Here is a 7,562-nt window from a genome sequence, read left to right as displayed (position 1 = left end):
TTTGTCATTGCCTCCAATTAATCGAAATTAACAGCTTGCTTGGATGGTTGTTATGTCTAGTTTAGTAAGGTATTATATTGTATTGTATCGTATGATTTTGATATATATAATATTTGGATAGATAGTATTGTTTGTCGTTATTTCATGACATGCATCAATAATATTTAGAATAAACTTGTAATATTATAAAGAAAAAAATAAAGTATGAGGTAGAATTATTATATAAAAAGGTAAGGTAAAAGATAAAATATAATTATTTAATAAGGAAGGATAAGATGAGAGGAAAAAATAAGGTAATGACGCGGCCACACCAAATTGGTCGTTAAATAAAGTGACACTTTTCATTGCTTCGTAACGACAGATTTTTAACGATATGATACAATAAAATTTATATAACATTCAAAACAGACATTGTATTTAAAATAACAATACGATACAATACAATAACTAACAACCATCCAAACAAGCTTTAAGTTAAATATTTTGACTGGATACTATGAGAAATCTATTGGATTTTACTAATAATTTGAGTTACCAAGACCACAATTTTTCCTATTACAAAATAACAAGATCCAAACTATAAATAGTCACACATCTCTAGTTGTTTTAAAGACAAACAGCAAACCCAAAGCAAAACAACATTGTAAGAGCTAGAGTTTTTGCTATGGAAACAACTAGTGCAATATCAATGACCCTATGCTTGTTTATCAGCACTATCTTCCTTTCTTCCTTAGCTTGTGCATATCATCTTAAAGACCCTGAAGCTGCTGGTAATTCATTCCTTTTCAAACAATATTAGTTCTCACTTTCTGGATTTATGTTGTTTTCATGACACTATTTCAGTCATCATATTTCTTATTAGCTCCAAAAAATTATTAATACTTTTTAAAATTTGAAAACAGTTGTTTAGCTTGAACTTCTTGTTTTACACTTAACGACCAGCTTTTATAGATATACAAATGTTATAATTTGTTCAAAATCGCAAGCAGGGGCGGATGCACATTTATCGAAGCGGTATCACACGACATTGCTTGATCGAATTTTGTTTTACTAAATATATGTATTAATACAGTTAGAAAGCGGATAAGTAGGAAAAAATGACACCACTTGACATAAACTATCTCTTGTCACATTGGTTATGTGCTTGAATTCATTCTAAGAGGTTAGAGGTTCAAACTTCAACTAGAACATCTTTTTTGTAAATATTTGAGAAAATCTATATGGTTAAATTTTTTGATGAAGTAGAATTTAATTCAGAACTTTTTCTAACTTAAGACTCAACAAAACCAATAAACTAAATCTATTTCTTATCTAAAAGTATGATAATTAAAGTTATTATTCCCGTTCTTCTATAAATTTCGACATCGCTTACAAAAATTCTTGACTGCAAGTATAAAAGTTTTAAAGTCACACAAATATTATGAAATCATTAGCTTCAAATGTCTTTCTTTCTTTATTATTTAAATTTCGTATCCGGTCAAACTATATCATATAAATTGAAGCAAAAGGAGTATAAATTTTTTATTTAACCTATGTGAGCAGTTTTGGAGAAGGAAAAGATATGCGAAGACGCAAATGCATGATCGTAGAGGTGTGAGTAAATGCGACGGATTTCTCACATTTGCAGGGTTCGCAAATGTCACAAATGCGACATTTGCAACTGAATAAAATATGACTTAGATGGAATTTTTGGATCATTCTTCAAATTTTCAAAATCTAAAACCTTAGAGGTAATTTTTCCAAAACTCCTTCTTCCCCCAATTGTTGGTAAGTGATTCTAACCTATTTTCTTTCAATCTTTTACTACATTTCACAAGTTTTCAACCCAAAATCTAGAATTTTCATAGTGGAATTGGGGGGTCCGGGTAGAAATTAGGGATTTGGTAAATTGGTGATTTAGACCTTAAGTTGGGGCCGGATTCCAAAACAAATTATGTAACCGGACTCCCGGTTGAAAGGGTAATCGTGTTTTGGTCTGAATTTCGGGTTTGGACCAAGCGGACCTGGGTGTTAACTTTTGTTGGCTTTTTCAATAATGACCTAAATTGAATTTTTTACCATCGTGGTTAGTTCCTAAGTCTTAATTAGAATCGTTTGGTTCGTAATTTGCTAGATTCTATTGGGTGGGAGGCTTGTTTGAAAGGAAAATCTGTGGTTGAGCTTTGAGTTTGGGCTTTGAAGCGAGGCAAATGTCGTGGTTAACCTTGACTTGAGGGAATATGACTTGTTTATCTATTTGCTACATGCTTAAATGTTGAGAACAATTTATATGCGTGATGACGAGTACTTATGCGTTGTAGTCGGGTTAAAGCATGCAGGTAGGGCTTAGTTTCTTGCAATTATAGCTTCCTTTATTTATGTTATCCATGTTTAGACTAGTATTGTTTAATTGATCGTTCTTATTATGTTTACGGATCTTTTGGTGATAATTGAGTATTGATTCCGAAGTTGAGGTTGATATTGTGGAATCAAATGTTGAAGTAAGGCTTGTACTTTTTATTTTATCTCCATGTTGTTATTTATTCATTGCATTATAGTAAGGGAGAGTGTTAATGCACGAAAGGGTGATGCCATGCCTTATTCCGAGTGTAATGCACGTAGGGTGATGCCGTTCCATATTGTGAGTGTTAATGCACGAAGGGTGATGTCGTGCCATATTGTGAGCGTTAATGCACGAAGGGTTATGTCGTGCCATTTCTATTGATTTCATGGTGATGTTGAGTGTAAAAGCACGAAAGGTAATGCCGTGCATTTTCTTTTACTATGTTTACTTGTTCTTATTGGTTCATAATATATTGGCTATTGAAGTTATCATTCTGCTGTAGTTCTCTATCTCGTATTCCCCTCAACATGTTCCCCCTTCCGACATTGCCTGTCTAGTTTTTCCTTGCTGTTATTTGTACATATACTATTAAATTGCACAGGTTTGTTATGTAGGCGTCTTGTCATAGCCTTGTCACTATTTTGTCGAGGTTAGGCGACACTTACCAATACATGGTGTCACACCTCCTTTTTCCGGCACCGCGAGGTGCGTAGGGAGTTTTTTCCAATTAAAGGACAGTCGAAACGGGATTGGTTTAATTATTTCAGAGTCGCCACTTGAGAGATTTAGGGTGTCCCAAATCACCAATTTTAATCCCGAATCGAGGAAAAGAATGACTCTATATTACAGTCTGCGTACCAGAAATCCGGATAAGGAATTCTGTTAACCCGGGAGAAGGTGTTAGGCATTCCCGAGTTCCGTGGTTCTAGCACGGTCGCTCAACTGTTATATTCGGCTTATTTATCTGATTTTTAATACAATTATGAACCATGTGCAATTTTTATCTTTTACCGCTTTATTATTATAATTATTATTTTTTTTAGGAATGTGAACATCGCTTAAAACATATCTTTGGATTGTGTCACATGAAATGCACCCACAATACGAAACATATTTTATTTGATGTTTTAGGATTTAGATTTGGGTCGCATGAAATGCGCATCCGAGTTTAAGAAGGTAAAATTAATTAAATCGCGCCTAAAGAGTCTAACGCGTCATTATCTTTGGGGAAGGAAGTGAAATTCACTAAACAATCCATCCCAAATTCTAAGTAATTTTTTTTTAAATAATTAAATAAATAAATGAGATTGGAGAATCCTATAAATTTTGTATTATTTACATCTATTTATTTTTAGCGATATCCTTTAATAATATCCTTTAATGACTACATTTTTATTATTACTAAGTTTTTATACATATAAAATCAATATCTACATTCTTGAAAATGACATATTAAATAGAAGAGAAAAACAAATATTAACAGAAAGTAATAAAATTATAATCATAAATACAACATGGAATTATCGAAAAGTAAAAAAATAAAAAAAATAATTATCCCATAGTTGGATTAAAATTCAAATTATTAGTAAGACTTAAGCTTATTGAAACTAATTATTTACAAATACTGAAAATTGAAAGAAATAAAAATAAAAACTTGAGTACTAAATCATATTTCTGAAAATTTAAACAATTTAACATTAACTAACTTTGTTTTAATTCATCATGTCCTAATACTTGTTTGCAAACTAATTCATGTTATAACTGAAATTGACTACATGATTCGGATTAACTTATCGTTGACGAAAAACCTTCTGAATAAGGAACTTAGTTAATTTTTGCCAAACTGATTCAATAACGCCATTTTTACGTTATTTCTTCTATTTTTTTTATTAAACAGTTTTAATTAATAATCAGGCTTAAATATATTTCCTAATAATCTGGTAAAGGCGTTATTTAATATGTCGCTATAATATGCCTAGTTATGCCGATGACAGTGATTTACAGAATAATAATACATGAATAACCTAAATACAATACAAAAATTAAATTAAACTAAATTAAAAATTTAACACTCCATTCTTCATTTCAGCTTACAAAATGCCAAAATTACAGTTGTGTACCTGATATTGTCAATATAAGAAGAAGAAAGTCAGCAACGTAATACGTAACACAGCAACAGCAACAATAACCAGCAATAACCAGTCAACGAAAATCCCAGTGACAGCTTTGAAAAATTCAAAATAAAATCCAGGAATGCCGAAAATAATGGACAGAAACCAAAGGAAATTTTCAGATTTCTGAAAGGCTAGTTAATCTTCAATCCTTAATTTCTACACCTGTATACCAGAATATTTCTCAGGTGTGTAATACTTTCTCTTCTAATTTTCAAAATTTTTTTTTTTCTTTCTTTGTATGTTTTTTCTTTTCTTGAGAGTTTCAATTTTTTTTTTTCGGAATAAATGTTCAGCTTTTTTTCAATCTCTTTTTTTTTCTCTCTCCTTTTTATGTTCAAGACTTCACATATATATATCACATCCCATAAATCAATTAAAATCAATCCCTTTCTCTACCAAACCCATTATCTTCCCACTCATCCCCATTACATTAAATAAATATATCACACCACCCCATTATATTTTGTCCCCCATGCTTTATTTAAAATAATGCAAGATTCCCCTTTAATTTAAATCTTGTCCCCCCTTTATATTAAATAATCATATCACAACCCACCCCATTTCATTTTGTCCCCCATGCTTCAAATAAACAATTTCAAAATGTACAATTCCTAAACTACCCCTTCCAACCTTACTGAAATTACCAAACTACCCCTGATCGTATTACAAATTTACCAAACTACCCATCAGCTATAACACATCATTTAATCAAACATAACCAAAATATAGTCAATATGATCAATTTCTAACAATGTTCAAACAACAATATGAACATGGATGAACATCATAACAACAATATCACATGAACATGATTTTAACAACATTTCAACAACAAATCATATGAACATAAATTGAACAACCAAGAACAACCAAAATTTGATTGAACAATATTTTTGGCAACAACAAACCTATTTTTCGGATTTAAACAACAACAACAATCAAACAAGTATATTTAGATTCTTAAATTCAATAATATTGAACTTAACATCAACTCTAACAACATTACAACAAACAATTCTTATATTAAACTTTAAACAAGATTATGAGAACAATTCAAGCAATAATCATAAATGGTAAACAAGAAATCAAACTATATAAAATTCGGATTCAAGATCATCCAAACAAAGTAGGAACATGAATGAATCTACTTTAACAACAATAACAAACAAGCTTTATTCAACTTCGAATTAAACTTAAACAAAACAAATAAACATATTCAAATTACTAATCTTCAAATAATCAATTAATCTTTTTTAAATTAAATCCAACAAAATTATAACAAATATGCATGATCCAAAAATTAAAACCAAAACATAACTTCACATTAAATCACTGAATTAAAAACGAACTTCAAACAAGATGAAACACGAATTAAATCTATATTAACAACAATCAACGGATTTAAACGATTTAAGCTAACACTTTTCTATATTAAAACTAAATCTTCTCAAACTGAAAAAATAATTTAATTGAATCTTCAATTCAAATCTATCAACAATATAATTAAACTAACCATTTTTATCTAAAAATAAATATGAAAAATGAAACAAACTTATACTAATTTCAAATCTGAAAATATCAAACAAATTATGGATGAAAATAAACTTAGAACAACTAACCGTAAATGACCAATGACGAACATCGAACGAACTCTAAACGAAACCAACGAAACTTGGACATAAACGGACTTGAAGACGACGAAGCAACAAGCATCAGTGAAAGATGAAGAAAACGCAGCAGCGACGAGCAAGCTCGTCCATGGTCAGCCGCGATGGAGCAGCTGCGAAGAAGAAAACGGGCAGCAGTGGCAGCAGCAGCGGCAACACGGCATCGGCAGCAGCAATCCGGCAGCGAAGGCAGCAACACGTCGCGGACAGCCATGGACGACGACATGGTCGACGTCGAAGCTCGTCCATGGCTGTGTTCGTTTGGTCATTTGATTGAAACAGAAGCAGCAGCATCGGCAGCAGCACGATGGAGGGAGTAGCTGCGACAACCGGCGACGAAGAGAAGACGCAGTCGCGACAGCAGCCATGGCAACGAGCGGAGCTGTAGCGGCGACAAGGCATCGACTGCGTAGTTGTCCAGGAACTAAAGCACGGCCATGGCAATCACTGAAGCAGCAGATGTGTCGAGAAAAGGGTGCAGCAACAGTAAAAAAACGACGCGACACGGCGAGAAGGATGAAGTCGCGTTGGTGGTTTTTGAGGTCGTTCATGGTTTCTGAGGTTGTTCATGGGAGGGCAGCTTGGAGACGACATGTGTGTGTGTGCAGTGAGGAGGATGGAAGGGAAGCCATTGATGCTAGGGAGAAACTTGGAGAAGAAGAAGCAAAGGTGGGGGGGGGGGGGGCGGATGACTTAGGTCTTTTAGGGTTTTTTCTTTCTTTTTTTTTTTGTTTTGTTTTTGTTTTGTAAAAATGAAAGACAAATGGGGTTTGAGTCTTTTGGGTTATGGACTGGGTCGACCCAGTTCGAAATGGACTGGGTCGTAGGGAAGATTGGGCCATTTTTTGGGCTTGTGGCTTGAAATTGAAGAAGAGGCCTAATTCCGACTTTCTTTATATTTTTGCTTTCTTTTCTTCTTTTATTTCTCTAAAACTAAATTATAAAAATACTTAAACTATTATTAAGAATTAAATTAAGTTATAAAAGCGCAAATTAACTCCCAATAACAATTAACGCACAATTAAGTATTAATTAAGCATAAAATTGTATATTTGGACATTAAATGCTAAAAATGCAAACGATGCTTATTTTTGTAATTTTTAAATTTTTGTAAAACAAATTTAATTACTAACAACTATAGAATTAAATCCTACATGCAAAATGCGACATATTTTTGTATTTTTTATTAATTTATCAAATAAACACGCACAGACAAATACAAATAATTATTCAAAATGTCACAAAATATCACAAAATGGCACACCAAGAAAAATCATTTTATTTTTGAATTTTTTGGGAGTAATTCTCATATAGGGCAAAAATCACGTGCTTACAGCTGCCCCTCTTTGCCCGGATACACGAAGGGTTTTCGTGCAAAGATAAAGCGAGCGATTTTTG

General features: G+C 32.4%; 1 long non-coding RNA gene across 2 annotated transcripts; it reads left to right on the top strand.

Annotated features, from left to right (window-relative positions):
* Positions 1-625: 625 nt before the first annotated feature.
* LOC138888757 (uncharacterized) lies at positions 626-7,060 on the top strand. 2 transcript variants are annotated; one of them, XR_011406240.1, is made up of 3 exons: positions 626-770; positions 1,543-2,738; positions 4,413-7,060. It is a non-coding gene; the product is annotated as an uncharacterized lncRNA (long non-coding RNA). The 2 variants fall into 2 exon arrangements; XR_011406238.1 differs by lacking the exon at positions 626-770 and having other exon boundaries at positions 991-2,738.
* The last annotated feature ends 502 nt before the right edge of the window (positions 7,061-7,562 follow it).

Source organism: Nicotiana sylvestris, chromosome 1 (genome assembly GCF_000393655.2).
Source record: "Nicotiana sylvestris chromosome 1, ASM39365v2, whole genome shotgun sequence".
Taxonomy (NCBI): domain Eukaryota; kingdom Viridiplantae; phylum Streptophyta; class Magnoliopsida; order Solanales; family Solanaceae; genus Nicotiana; species Nicotiana sylvestris.
This window is presented reverse-complemented; position numbering and strand designations above follow the sequence as displayed.